The sequence below is a fragment of the Sinohyriopsis cumingii genome, chromosome 17 (genome assembly GCF_028554795.1).
Source record: "Sinohyriopsis cumingii isolate HCF-2022 chromosome 17, ASM2855479v2, whole genome shotgun sequence".
NCBI classification, from domain to species: Eukaryota; Metazoa; Mollusca; class Bivalvia; order Unionida; family Unionidae; genus Sinohyriopsis; species Sinohyriopsis cumingii.
In genome coordinates, this window is record NC_142977.1 from 90512307 (window position 1) to 90528960 (window position 16654).

The following is a 16654-nucleotide window of genomic DNA, read 5'->3' on the forward strand; positions in this document are numbered from 1 at the left end:
AAGGTGTCATGCCCCTTCCAAACAACATAAAAATTGTTTGTTCCTAATATAATTGCGGTATAATGTGGTACATATCGCGCTTAGTTCAGAAATACAGCGGTATACCGGGGTATCAAATTTTTCGTGCTACCTACCTTTAGATAGTTGTATGGTCAGTGGTTTGGGGGTCGATCTCAGTGACCATCCAGCCAAGTTAGTGGTTTTCTTAATGATGTCTGACTTCTCAATCCAAAGGACCACTTTATCCCTCTTGTTGGCTGTCGCCGACGTTATTATATGATGTAACATTAGTCCTCTTTTATAAGCATGGTCCAACCAGGGGAAAAACATAGACCCTGATCTGCCGTAAAATGATGCTACGGCAAATTAGGGTCTATATTATTTATTCTATTGAATACTCATAAAAAACGAACCGCGTAGACCGAGATCTGCTAGCGAATTATGCGAAGGCAGATCAATGTATAGTGTGCAGTTTAACTCGACTCATAAACGAGTATATAATGAAAAGAGCTATGTTTGACAAGTACATTCCAGATACTGAATCCCACATGTACATTAGCAGTTAGTGTTTTATTTTTTTAAAGGCTACATAATGCGCATTTATTCTTGGTATCGAATAGAAGAAAAAAAGTTTGCAGACATTAAGATCAACTCCTTTACACTCAACAAATTAAGTATTAAATATCTCTTTTTCCTTTAAACTTTCACTCCTATTGACGCAGAAGAAAAGAAAACTGTCTCGACTGAGCAATGTCAAACAATGGAACAACGATAAGGCGGGAACGCACGAATTGACTAGTTAGTTAGACAATTAGCGAATTTGATTGACTGGTCAGCAACCAATCAGTTTTACGTATTGAAAGAATGCTATTATTTGTTTACATAGTTACCGCTTCTCTTTCAAATAACTACCTGTTTTGAATGTCAAAATTTGTCTGATTATTTGGCATGAAATATCCCATGCATGTGTGAAAACAAAATTGCATGAAATTTCCGGATATGATTTAAAAACTCGACGATTCTGGAACACCGGTTGATATATACATGTGCATGAATCTTGAGCGAGAGTGAGACTTGGCCGTAGCAGGTATAACATAGTATTTAGTATACAACATAAAATAATAACAGTAATATTTTACAGTGCTTCAGTAAACAAATGTCTGTTGATTGGAGTTCCATAAATGTACAACAATACTAATACTACTGTTAAAACAACAAACACTACTACTACTACTACCACTACTATTACTACTACTTATAATAATAATAATAATAATAATAATTATCATCACCATCCACGTTTCTTTCTACCGGAGATGGATACAAAATGGTATAACAAAGAAATTTTTTGGATCAAAAATGTAATAGTAAGAGTCGGCGGCAATAACGATTCACGCGACCATATATCCGTTCATATTTGCTGCAAAAGACTGAGATTTTTTTTTTCTTTTTTAACAAATATGTCCGGTCCTGAAATAGCTTGAGAAAAAGTGTGGCTCTGCTTATTGGAACAAAGAACCTGTCATATCCATTACATTAGTTAAAGGAAAAAATAATGAGGTAAAATAATAAATAGTATATCCCAGCTCGAAATAAAATCCAAGTCCCCATCTCCCACCTCGAAAATGAATTGGTTGGTTCCTGATACCCCAATCTTCAGTTTAAACCCTATTATTATGACTTCATTAATAACCTGCATTTCAACACTCTTCCTCATCACTCCCCTTTTATTGTTATTTTTCATGCAATGATAGGACATACGTACATACTTACATGCATGCATGCATACATACATACATACATACATACATACATACATACATACATACATACATACATACATACATACATAGGGGGCCCCGAGTGGCAGAGTGGTCTAAAGCGCTCACGGTTACTGATCACTGCCATCTCACCTCTGTCTGCGTGGGTTCGAGTCTCGGATTCGGCCAATGTGGGTATGTGAGAAAGCTTGCCAGTTGCTTTCTAGTGTCCGAGTGGTCTAAAGCGCTCTCCGTTACGAATCACTGCCATCTCACCTCTGCGTGGGTTCGAGTCTTGGATTCGGCCAATGTGGGTATGTGAGAAAGCTTGCCAATTGCTTCTCGAGGGTCGGTGGTTCTTTCGAGGTGGAAGATGGGGACTTGGATTTTATTTCGAGCTGGGATATACTATTTATTATTTTACCTAATTATTTTTTCCTTTAACTAATGTAATGGATATGACAGGTTCTTTGTTCCAATAAGCAAAGCAACACTTTCCGGGGATTTCCCTGGTTCTTCCAGTTTTAATACTAGCCGTCATGTATAGTCTATCGTGTGCTGAAAAATGGCGTTAAACCCTACAACAACAACATCTCACCTCCGTCTGCGTGGGTTTAAGTCTCGGGTTTGGCCAATATGGGTATGTGAGAAATCCTGCTAGTAGCTTCTCGTGGGTCGGTGGTTCTTTCCGGGATTTCTCGGGTTCGTCCTCCACCATTTATACTGGCCGTCATATATATGCTGAAGATTTGCTTTAAACCCTACAACAACAACAACAACAACAACAACTACATAAATATATATGATAAATCTGCTGTGGAGAAATATGCCTTGTAACACATTTGATCTTACCGTATACTAGTATGTAACACATTAGATCTTACCTTATACTAGTATATAACACATTAGATCTTACCTTATACTAGTATGTAACACATTAGATCTTACCTTATACTAGTATATAACACATTAGATCTTACCTTATACTAGTATGTAACACGTTAGGTCTTACCTTATACTAGTATATAACACATTAGATCTTACCTTATACTACTATGTAACACATTAGATCTTACTTATACTTGCATGTAACACATTAGATCTTACCTTATACTAGTATATAACACATTAGATCTTACCTTATACTACTATGTAACACATCAGATCTTACTTATACTTGCATGTAACACATTAGATCCTACCGTATACTAGCATGTAACACATTAGATCTTACCTTATAATACTATGTAACACATTAAATCTTACCTTATAATAGTATGTATTACATTAGATCTTATACTAGTATGTAACACATTAGATCTTACCTTATACTAGTATGTAACACATTCGATCTTACCTTATACTAGTATGTAACACATTCGATCTTACCTTATACTAGTATGTAACACATTCGATCTTACCTTATACTAGTATGTAACACATTAGATCTTACCTTCTACTAGTATGTAACAAATTAGATCTTACCTTATACTACTATGTAGCACATTAGATCTTACCTTATACTAGTATGTAACTCATCTCATTAAATCTAACCTTATACTAGCATGTAACACATTAGATCTTACCTTATACTAGTAGGTAACGTATTAAATCTAACCTTATACTAATATGTAACAAATTAGATCTTACCTTATACTACTATGTAACACATTAGATCTTACCTTATACTAGTATGTAACGCATTAAATATAACCTTATACTAGTATGTAACACATTAGATCTTACCTTATACTAGTAGATAACGTATTAAATCTAACTTTATACTAGTATGTAACAAATTAGATCTTACCTTATACTACTATGTAACACATTAGATCTTACCTTATACTAGTATGCAACGCATTAAATATAACCTTATACTAGTATGTAACACATTAGATCTTACCTTATACTAGTATGTAACACATTAGATCTTACCTTATACTAGTATATAACACATTAGATCTTACCTTATACTACTATGTAACACATTAGATCTTACTTATACTTGCATGTAACACATTAGATCTTACCTTATACTAGTATATAACACATTAGATCTTACCTTATACTACTATGTAACACATTAGATCTTACTTATACCTGCATGTAACACATTAGATCCTACCGTATACTAGCATGTAACACATTAGATCTTACCTTATAATACTATGTAACACATTAAATCTTACTTTATAATAGTATGTATTACATTAGATCTTATACTAGTATGTAACACATTAGATCTTACCTTATACTAGTATGTAACACATTCGATCTTACCTTATGCTAGTATGTAACACATTAGATCTTACCTTATACTAGTATGTAACACATTAGATCTTACCTTATACTAGTATGTAACACATCTCATTAAATCTAACCTTATACTAGTATATAACACATTAGATCTTACCTTATACTAGTATATAACACATTAGATCTTACCTTATACTACTATGTAACACATTAGATCTTACTTATACTTGCATGTAACACACTAGATCTTACCTTATACTAGTATATAACACATTAGATCTTACCTTATACTACTATGTAACACATTAGATCTTACTTATACTTGCATGTAACACATTAGATCCTACCGTATACTAGCATGTAACACATTAGATCCTACCGTATACTAGCATGTAACACATTAGATCTTACCTTATAATACTATGTAACACATTAAATCTTACCTTATAATAGTATGTATTACATTAGATCTTATACTAGTATGTAACACATTAGATCTTACCTTATACTAGTATGTAACACATTCGATCTTACCTTATACTAGTATGTAACAAATTAGATCTTACCTTATACTACTATGTAGCACATTAGATTTTACCTTATACTAGTATGTAACACATTAGATCTTACCTTATACTAGTAGGTAACGTATTAAATCTAACCTTATACTAGTATGTAACAAATTAGATCTTACTTTATACTACTATGTAACACATTAGATCTTACCTTATACTAGTATGTAACGCATTAAATATAACCTTATACTAGTATGTAACAAATTAGATCTTACCTTATACTACTATGTAACACATTAGATCTTACCTTATACTAGTATGTAACGCATTAAATATAACCTTATACTAGTATGTAACACATTAGATCTTACCATATACTAGTATGTAACACATTAGATCTTACCTTATACTAGTATGTAACTCATCTCATTAAATCTAACCTTATACTAGTATGTAACACATTAGATCTTACTTTATACTAGTAGGTAACGTATTAAATCTAACCTTATACTAGTATGTAACAAATTAGATCTTACCTTATACTACTATGTAACACATTAGATCTTACCTTATGCTAGTATGTAACGCATTAAATATAACCTTATACTAGTATGTAACACATTAGATCTTACCATATACTAGTATGTAACACATTAGATCTTACCTTATACTACTATGTAACACATTAGATCTTACTTATACTACTATGTAACACATTAGATCTTACCTTATACTAGTATATAACACATTAGATCTTACCTTATACTACTATGTAACACATTAGATCTTACTTATACTTGCATGTAACTCATTAGATCTTACCTTATACTAGTATATAACACATTAGATCTTACCTTATACTACTATGTAACACATTAGATCTTACTTATACTTGCATGTAACACATTAGATCCTACCGTATACTAGCATGTAACACATTAGATCTTACCTTATAATACTATGTAACACATTAAATCTTACCTTATAATAGTATGTATTACATTAGATCTTATACTAGTATGTAACACATTAGATCTTACCTGATACTAGTATGTAACACATTCGATCTTACCTTATACTAGTATGTAACACATTAGATCTTACCTTATACTAGTATGTAACACATTAGATCTTACCTTATACTAGTATGTAACACATCTCATTAAATCTAACCTTATACTAGTATATAACACATTAAATCTTACCTTATACTAGTATATAACACATTAGATCTTACCTTATACTACTATGTAACACATTAGATCTTACTTATACTTGCATGTAACACATTAGATCCTACCGTATACTAACATGTAACACATTAGATCTTACCTTATAATACTATGTAACACATTAAATCTTACCTTATAATAGTATGTATTACATTAGATCTTATACTAGTATGTAACACATTAGATCTTACCTGATACTAGTATGTAACACATTCGATCTTACCTTATACTAGTATGTAACACATTAGATCTTACCTTATACTAGTATGTAACACATTAGATCTTACCTTATACTAGTATGTAACACATCTCATTAAATCTAACCTTATACTAGTATATAACACATTAAATCTTACCTTATACTAGTATATAACACATTAGATCTTACCTTATACTACTATGTAACACATTAGATCTTACTTATACTTGCATGTAACACATTAGATCTTACCTTATACTAGTATATAACACATTAGATCTTATCTTATACTACTATGTAACACATTAGATCTTACTTATACTTGCATGTAACACATTAGATCCTACCGTATACTAGCATGTAACACATTAGATCTTACCTTATAATACTATGTAACACATTAAATCTTACCTTATAATAGTATGTATTACATTAGATCTTATACTAGTATGTAACACATTAGATCTTACCTTATACTAGTATGTAACACATTCGATATTACCTTATACTAGTATGTAACAAATTAGATCTTACCTTATACTAGTATGTAACAAATTAGATCTTACTTTATACTACTATGTAACACATTAGATCTTACCTTATACTAGTATGTAACGCATTAAATATAACCTTATACTAGTATGTAACACATTAGATCTTACCTTATACTAGTATGTAACTCATCTCATTAAATCTAACCTTATACTAGTATGTAACACATTAGATCTTACCTTATACTAGTAGGTAAAGTATTAAATCTAACCTTATACTAGTATGTAACAAATTAGATCTTACCTTATACTACTATGTAACACATTAGATCTTACCTTATACTAGTATGTAACGCATTAAATATAACCTTATACTATTATGTAACACATTAGATCTTACCTTATACTAGTATGTAACGCATTAAATCTAACCTTATACTAGTATGTAACAGATTAGATCTTACCTTATACTACTATGTAACACATTAGATCTTACCTTATACTAGTACGTAACAAATTAAATCTTACCTTATACTATTATGTAACACATTAGATCTTACTTATACTTGCATGTAAAACATTAGATCTTACCTTATAATACTATGTAACACATTAGATCTGGTGCCAAAATTGCGTTAAAAAAATCACAGTGCCGCAAATTCAGTTTTGTTTCTTTCCTACAAATGGCGTTAAAATGAAAGCGCGTAACTTGAACTGGCACATAGCGAAGGTCGCCTGTAATTAGGATTAATCGCTCAAAAGAAACGTATATACACTCTGCTAAATCTTAAATCTCCCAATTGATTGCCCTCTTCATATTTATTTAGGATTTCATCAGTATTGAGCTGAATAATATAATCTGAGTTACCTCCCATCGAACACAAGTGTTTTACTTGCACTGCAAAAGTTGACCCGGATGTGTGTGTGTGGGGGGGGGGGCGGTTTATAGTGATATCTAGTACTGATACATCATGCCGCAGACATGTAATATGATGTCCCACCCAGTCACATTATCCTCAAACCAGTTAGACCAGTCCTAACACTGAACGCCTAAAGAGGCAGCCGTTAGTACCATTTTTATAAGTATTTGGTATGACTCTGCCGGGGTTCGAACCCGCGAAATCTGGCATCCCGTAACTACTAGGCCACCGGAGCGGTGACCTTGAAGCAATATATTTCAAATTGAATGCCGCGTCTGAGGAGAATGCGAGTTGGATGATGAATAATCTGCCAGTAAGTTGTTTACAAACACCAAACATATATAATATTTATTATTATATAAGAATTATTCAACAATTTTCATTCCTAACATAACGCATATATAGTGATTTGTGATTTATATCTTGAAATTACAGCCAATGACGGCCCATATGTTTGCGATGTTTACTTGATTATCAAGATAATATTGGATAGCAGAATACAAGTAACATACAATTACGTCAAACCGTCATGCAAGTTAAGGGCATAACGACCAAGGCAGCCAAATGTGTTTTGAGATCAGTTCAGTGTACAACCAATAATAATAATAATAATAATAATATACTTTACTTTTCCACCGTGGCGTAATTAGCTGAGTGCTCGTTTCAATGTTGGCCATGCCATTAAAACATTAAAACAAAAAAAATATGCAACAAATATACGTGTAATTACATCTACTGCCAGAACTACCTACGAAAGAACAAATATAACAAAAGCTAATACAAAGTATGCAAGGATAACATACAGTTTAAACATAGACATATCAAAGCTACCACTTACAAATGTTATGCAGTCATACAATAAGGATTGCTTAATGACAATATTTGTAGAGGTATACTTTCATTAAATCTTCAATACTATCAGCGTCAAAAGTCACGGTAGATAATTAGCTATGCTCGTTTATCGCCTGTGCAAAGATTTTGTTGTTTCTCATTAATTGTCATAAACCTGCTTAACCAATCAGCATGAGCTCGAGTACATTTTCCTCGCCACTCTGACCCAACATGCCGTTTCATGCTGTTTGGTGAGCCAAACAAAGTCTCTCTTCAAAACATTGTCACTTATCGCTCGACGAAATTAGCTCTTTAATTGATCTCTAGGATATCTGATGATAATTTTTCTTCAGAATTACGCTTGAAAAATGGGGATATCTCAGCACAGGTGGTTACGGTTGATAAAGGAGCGTATTGGATTATTGGCTGTGGTTTGAGACGATGAAACGTTAGGTGCTTGTTTAATATCTTACTGGAAACTATTTTATAAAAATTATGCCGGTGCAAGCAAATGATTCCTTATAATACTCTATCCGAGTAAATGTGATATATAAGTAGTACGATAAAAGGCGGCTATGACCATGCGTGTTCGTTTTTAAAAGGGCTCTCCTTGCTTTTCCCCGTATAACCAGAGATGAGCGGACATGACCAACTACCATTAGAGTTGCTTATGTTCTTGTTACGAAAAAAAATGATTGCGTTCGATTGGCAGATGATGATGCTTATACAATGATTTTAGATAAAAATGATCGCGGACTATGGGAAATGGTTATTATACAAACTGATGGCAAGCGATAGGAGTTACCTCCCCTGATTGCATTCTACATTTACCTACACAAAATATGCACTTTAGCTAACCACATCATTAGCAACTTTGTATGTAATTATTTATATAGAACTTGATGACTACTTGATGGCGAGTCCGTATGTTCCTTGTTTGCTGAGAAACTAAAAGACTCAGCCGGCTAACACCCGATACGAGAATGGGCTTTTACAATAATGGCCGCATACTAGTGTTGCAAATAGAGCCGCTTTTCATATACGATCATATTTTCTATGCTGAATGCAAGAAATGATATTGTATAAACAATGGATTTGAATGCTCTCTTGGAAAAACTTGAAAGCGCATTAGAAGAAGTCAGCAGTTACATGGTGGACGGCAATAAAACTTTGATTCTGGAATTCACGTGTCCTTTGTAAGAGACATCAGCAAGCATGTGCCGTCTGGTCTAAAAATTTGTCGTAGCGTCATGAGAGCATTTGTCGACCGACACCATTTTTCAAAAACAGACGCTAAACCAACTTGGATTATATCCAGAATATGAAGAAAAAAATCCCAATAGAGGTTGTGGCAAATATGACAATCATCCCATCGCAATAGGCTCCAAGGATTCTTTGGCGATTACGATGATAGTGTTGACCTGTGCTAATCTACCGAAGCAGAATTTTCATTGTTTCTGAAGAAAAGTTGCATACAGAAGTTTGGCATATTTAACAATTTAAGTTTTGGTACCATTTACTTCGAAGTACAATGATGTAGAATTGACTGTTTTTTGTCCTGAACAGATAATAATTAACTGAGTTTTCAATATATTTAAGCATAGTTTATTGTCATACATCTCATTGATAGAACATGGTAAATCTTCATTTAGTTTGCCATCAACAACGATAATAACTTTATCGCCAACATGGTGTGATGTAACATCATCATAAATACACACTGAAAAATTAGTCAAACTCTTTGGATAATCAGGTATATATAATATGAAATATAAATGGCCCAGAATTGATCCCTGTGGCACTCCAACGAAAAGTTCCTTACATTCTGAGACATTACCTCTCCATCTCACAAATTATCATCAACTATTGAAAAAGGATAAAGGTCTGGTCACATAAATTCAGTGTTGTCGTCATGCAGTAAATAGAATATTATATGCGTACTCAATTTCATTGGCGTGTGTACTCATGTAAGATCATATACATGTATATTACAGGTATAATTCATTTAAACAAACTACACTTCTACATCTTGAAGTGTTTGTACAGAAACGAAATTAAACACCCCATATTATCTTGCCAGACGGTTGTATCAGTCGGCATTGTACTCATATAGAATTTCCTGAGTGTTGGTGTATTCTGTAAACATTTGAATTGTTTGGGTGTTTGTGTATTCTGTAAACATTTGAATTGCTTGGGTGTTTGTGTATTCTGTACACATTTTAATTGGTTGGGTGTTTGTGTATTCTGTGAACATTTTAATTCGATTGGGTGTTTTATGAATTCTTTGTATATTTGTATGTGTGAACGTCATGCTACATTAGGTAAATTGGTCATACGGTATCGGGGGGGGGGGCTTTCTGTTTAGGTAGGTAGGTGTTTGTAAATACTATATGTATGCAGGAGATGGGTGTATATGCAGGAAGGTACACATAGGTTGGCAGGTAGGTCAGTTAGAACAAAGAATGGGTATTTAAGTTTTTGTGCAATTTATTACTCAGCGAAGGAACACTCGATTTTAACAAAACACTGTATTTCGTTTGCATTTTCAGAGCCAGCAAAGGAGACACATGCACCTTAACGATAAATAATGAATTTGCTACTTCCAATTAGAGTACAAATAAAGTGTTTCTTTAGCATAACTGCAGAGAATGAACTAATTATAGAGCACTGTACTTTGATTGCTAATGGAAGTCCAGTTAAAGTATGTCATTTTAAATATATTTAGAAATAGTTAAGTCCAGTTCAAATTAAAAATGTATGAAAGCAACTCCGTGAGTATTAGTACACAGAAATAGCATTTACACGTAACCTGATACCAAGACCTAGTAAGATATTGAAATGTATATTTTCTTTCCATTCTAGTCTTTATATCGCAGGATTGACAGGCAATGGATTAGTATTTCTAGCGTCATTCGCTGTGTTAACAATTATTTATAGGAGTATGAACACGATAGAAAGTTTTGTGCGTTCTTTAAAAGAGTCACTTAACCATAACTCTGAAAACAACTCTAAAAGATTTACTATTTGTATTGGTTAAATGGTTCATATAAACTTGCCAAAGGCAGAGCACATTCTCAGATTGCATTCAGATAACCAAATTTCTTAATGTTACACTTGTAAGTATGGCGATAGCTAGGGAGGGATAGTTTTGAATGTTGATGGGAATTGATTATTGCTGTCTCATAACGAGAGACAGACAGACAGAGACAGAGAGGTTATATGGTTTGACAGCATATCAGCAAATTCCAGGTTATTTAGTCCTGATCAAAAGCTAACAACAAAAATAGTAAAGTAAAAAGCCTTGCCCAAATTTTAAGTATGATAATCACTTCCAAACAAAAGTAAACATGCATCATGGGGCAAAAGATAAAGACTCAAGACCTAACAAAAAGGCAAGAAGAATAAAGACAAAACAAGCAAGGGACAACTCCACAAAAATAGAAGGCCAGATTCCCACTATACTAAACTCCTAAGTGGGCGTGAGATCGCTTACCAGTCTTATTTGTGTCTACTAGCCAAATGCAAGATCTAGGTCTGTGTGAAGCTTCCTAAAATGTATTCCAATGTTTTTACAACATTTGCTATGAAAACAATGGATTTAAGTTGTGTTTTTCTGTTTGTTGCATTTTCATTCATATATGATGCATCAGCATCGTTTGTCCAATACTCAAAGGCTTTTATACCAGGATGCTATTTGGCAAATGTTGTTAAACTGTTTTAAGTGGTTCTTTGAGTACAGTTGTTCAAATGTTCCTCTATTTCTAGTACATCGCTTTTGTTGTATGGCAGTTTGGCATCATTTGTACAAACCTGAAAGTCTTTTGTGCAAATTGGTGTGAAAATTGGTCTGGTTTTGATCAGCAATTTGGAAGAAGTCGTTTAAAGGTATTTTTATTTAGTAACGTCTGTCTGTCGTTCATGATAGATCTGCATAAGTTGTACAAACTTTGCAAGCCCATTTTGCTTTAATAAATAATAACTAATTACCAAATAACAACGGCGGTCTTAATTTGATGGTGGGTCTGTATCATTTGCATAATCTGAGAGCCTTTATGCGAGTTTATATTCTGTAAAAATTATTGAAATTCTGCTTAACTTTTTTAGATGTTCTTTAAACGTGCTTCTGTTTGTAAGTTACAGAAACAATATTTGATGGCAGATCTGCAACATTTATGTCAAACAACTGGAAGTACTTTGAGGCTTCCATCATTTGAAAGTGGCAATTATATGCTTCATTGCTTGTTTTTACTCCATGTTATGTGCGCATTGTTATAATTTATCTTTAAAATAATTTTGAAGATTTGGAAAGGCTTATTACAGAAGTGTCATATTTACAGTTTGGATCAAAACCTCCTCTGCTTAGTTGCATGAGGCGTTTTATTTAAGTAAATTGAAACGAAACAACATCGGCAACAACATAGCGTACAAGTGTGATGATTATATTTATCTGGAAATGGGCTATAGCGTACAAGTGTGCTGTTGATACTCTATTTGGAAATGGGCTATAGCGTACAAGTGTGGCGCTGATATTATATTTGGAAATGAGCTATAGCGTACAAGGATGTTGTTGATACTCTTTTTGGAAATGGGATATAGCGTACAAGAGTGCTGTTGATACTCTATTTGGAAATGGGCTATAGCGTACAAGTGTGATGTTTATATTTATCTGGAAATGGGCTATAGCGTACAAATGTGCTGTTGATACTCTAATTGGAAATGGGCTATAGCGTACAAGTGTGATGTTTATATTGTAACTGGAAATGGGCTATAGCGTACAAGTGTGCTGTTGATATTATATTTGGAAATGGGTTATAGCGTACAAGTGTGATGTTTATATTTATCTGGAAATGGGATATAGCGTACAAGAGTGCTGTTGATACTCTATTTGGATATGGGCTATAGCGTACAAGTGTGGTGTTGATATTATATTTGGAATTGAGCTATAGCGTACAAGTGTGTTGTTGATACTCTATTCGGAAATGGGCTATAGCGTACAAGTGTGATGTTTATATTGTATCTGGAAATGGGCTATAGCGTACAAGTGTGCTGTTGATACTCTATTTGGAAATGGGCTATAGCGTACAAGTGTGATGTTTATATTGTATCTGGAAATGGGCTATAGCGTACAAGTGTGCTGTTGATATTATATTTGGAGATGGGCTATAGCGTACAAGTGTGATGTTTATATTGTATCTGGAAATGGTCTATAGCGTACAACTGAACTGTTGCTACAATAGAAACGCGTTTTTTATCTTCGACACAGCAGCGATGAACCTTCTAGTTAATGCGGATCGGCAGTATCGTCTCGCAACAAGAGTTATGAAAGTAATTTTGAGCGTCTATTACTCTGACACAGCCACATTGTGTTGTTTCATTTAGCGTGTTCTCTACATTTTTTACACTGTTGTTAATCAATTAATCAGTTTTGTTTCGTCTTCTAATTCATTGAATGGTAAACCATTTAAAATATATATTGTTTTAATTTTTTATCACATAAACATACTGGATAAACGTAATGTAGGCTCTAACTCACATCGCATGACTTGGGACTACAGCATTTTCTCAATAATGAAATAATTATGTAAAGTAACAGTCATACAATGGGTACTCAAGGCTTTTTAGGGACCTCAGCATTTTCATAATAATGAAATAATTATGTAAAGTAACAGTCATATAATGGATATTCAAGGCTTTTAAGGGACCTCAGCATTTTCATAATAATGCAATAATTATGTAAAGTAATAATCATACAATGGGTATTCAAGGCTTTTTAGGGACCTCAGCATTTTCATAACAATGAAATAATTTTTATGTAAAGTAATAATCATACATGGGTATTCAAGGCTTTTTAGGGACCTCAGCATTTTCATAATAATGCAATAATTATGTAAAGTAATAATCATACAATGGGTATTCAAGGCTTTTTAGGGACCTCAGCATTTTCATAATAATGCAATAATTATGTAAAGTAATAATCATACAATGGGTATTCAAGGCCTTTTAGGGACCTCAGCATTTTCATAATAATGCAATAATTATGTAAAGTAATAATCATACAATGGGTATTCAAGGCTTTTTAGGGACCTCAGCATTTTCATAATAATGAAATAATTATGTAAAGTAACAGTCATATAATGGATATTCAAGGCTTTTAAGGGACCTCAGCATTTTCATAATAATGAAATAATTATGTAAAGTAATAATCATACAATGGGTATTCAAGGCTTTTTAGGGACCTCAGCATTTTCATAATAATGCAATAATTATGTAAAGTAATAATCATACAATGGGTATTCAAGGCTTTTTAGGGACCTCAGCATTTTCATAATAATGCAATAATTATGTAAAGTAATAATCATACAATGGGTATTCAAAGCTTTTTAGGGACCTCAGCATTTTCATAATAATGAAATAATTTTTATGTAAAGTAATAATCATACATGGGTATTCAAGGCATTTTAGGGACCTCAGCATTTTCATAATAATGCAATAATTATGTAAAGTAATAATCATACAATGGGTATTCAAGGCTTTTTAGGGACCTCAGCATTTTCATAATAATGCAATAATTATGTAAAGTAATAATCATACAATGGGTATTCAAGGCTTTTTAGGGACCTCAGCATTTTCATAATAATGCAATAATTATGTAAAGTAATAATCATACAATGGGTATTCAAGGCTTTTTAGGGACCTCTGCATTTTCATAATAATGCAATAATTATGTAAAGTAATAATCATACATGGGTATTCAAGGCTTTTCAGGGACCTCAGCATTTTCATAATAATGAAATAATTATGTAAAGTAACAGTCATATAATGGATATTCAAGGCTTTTAAGGGACCTCAGCATTTTCATAATAATGCAATAATTATGTAAAGTAATAATCATACAATGGGTATTCAAGGCTTTTTAGGGACCTCGGCATTTTCATAATAATGCAATAATTATGTAAAGTAATAATCATACAATGGGTATTCAAGGCTTTTTAGGGACCTCAGCATTTTCATAATAATGCAATAATTATGTAAAGTAATAATCATACAATGGGTATTCAAGGCTTTTTAGGGACCTCAGCATTTTCATAATAATGAAATAATTTTTATGTAAAGTAATAATCATACATGGGTATTCAAGGCTTTTTAGGGACCTCAGCATTTTCATAATAATGCAATAATTATGTAAAGTAATAATCATACAATGGGTATTCAAGGCTTTTTAGGGACCTCAGCATTTTCATAATAATGCAATAATTATCTAAAGTAATAATCATACAATGGGTATTCAAGGCTTTTTAGGGACCTCAGCATTTTCATAATAATGCAATAATTATGTAAAGTAATAATCATACAATGGGTATTCAAGGCTTTTTAGGGACCTCAGCATTTTCATAATAATGCAATAATTATGTAAAGTAATAATCATACAATGGGTATTCAAGGCGTTTTAGGGACCTCAGCATTTTCATAATAATGCAATAATTATGTAAAGTAATAATCATACAATGGGTATTCAAGGCTTTTTAGGGACCTCAGCATTTTCATAATAATGAAATAATTATGTAAAGTAATAATCATACAATGGGTATTCAAGGCTTTTTAGGGACCTCAGCATTTTCATAATAATGAAATAATTATGTAAAGTAACAGTCATATAATGGATATTCAAGGCTTTTAAGGGACCTCAGCATTTTCATAATAATGCAATAATTATGTAAAGTAATAATCATACAATGGGTATTCAAGGCTTTTTAGGGACCTCAGCATTTTCATAATAATGCAATAATTATGTAAAGTAATAATCATACAATGGGTATTCAAGGCTTTTTAGGGACCTCAGCATTTTCATAATAATGCAATAATTATGTAAAGTAATAATCATACAATGGGCATTCAAGGCTTTTTAGGGACCTCTGCATTTTCATAATAATGCAATAATTATGTAAAGTAATAATCATACATGGGTATTCAAGGCTTTTCAGGGACCTCAGCATTTTCATAATAATGAAATAATTATGTAAAGTAACAGTCATATAATGGATATTCAAGGCTTTTAAGGAACCTCAGCATTTTCATAATAATGCAATAATTATGTAAAGTAATAATCATACAATGGGTATTCAAGGCCTTTTAGGGACCTCAGCATTTTCAAAATAATGCAATAATTATGTAAAGTAATAATCATACAATGGGTATTCAAGGCTTTTTAGGGACCTCAGCATTTTCATAACAATGAAATAATTTTTATGTAAAGTAATAATCATACATGGGTATTCAAGGCTTTTTAGGGACCTCAGCATTTTCATAATAATGCAATAATTATGTAAAGTAATAATCATACAATGGGTATTCAAGGCTTTTTAGGGACCTCAGCATTTTCATAATAATGCAATAATTATGTAAAGTAATAATCATACAATGGGTATTCAAGGCCTTTTAGGGACCTC

The 16654-nt window shown here is 32.6% G+C and overlaps 1 protein-coding gene across 1 annotated transcript in view; it reads left to right on the forward strand.

The window, feature by feature from the left end:
* Positions 1 to 968: 968 nt before the first annotated feature.
* LOC149779402 (uncharacterized) overlaps positions 969 to 16654 on the forward strand; it is a 59930-nt gene continuing 44244 nt past the window's right edge. Inside the window, exon 1 of the mRNA XM_089938613.1 lies at positions 969 to 1087. The gene's annotated coding sequence lies outside the window, so the exon portion shown is untranslated. The remainder of the gene's footprint in view (positions 1088 to 16654) is intronic.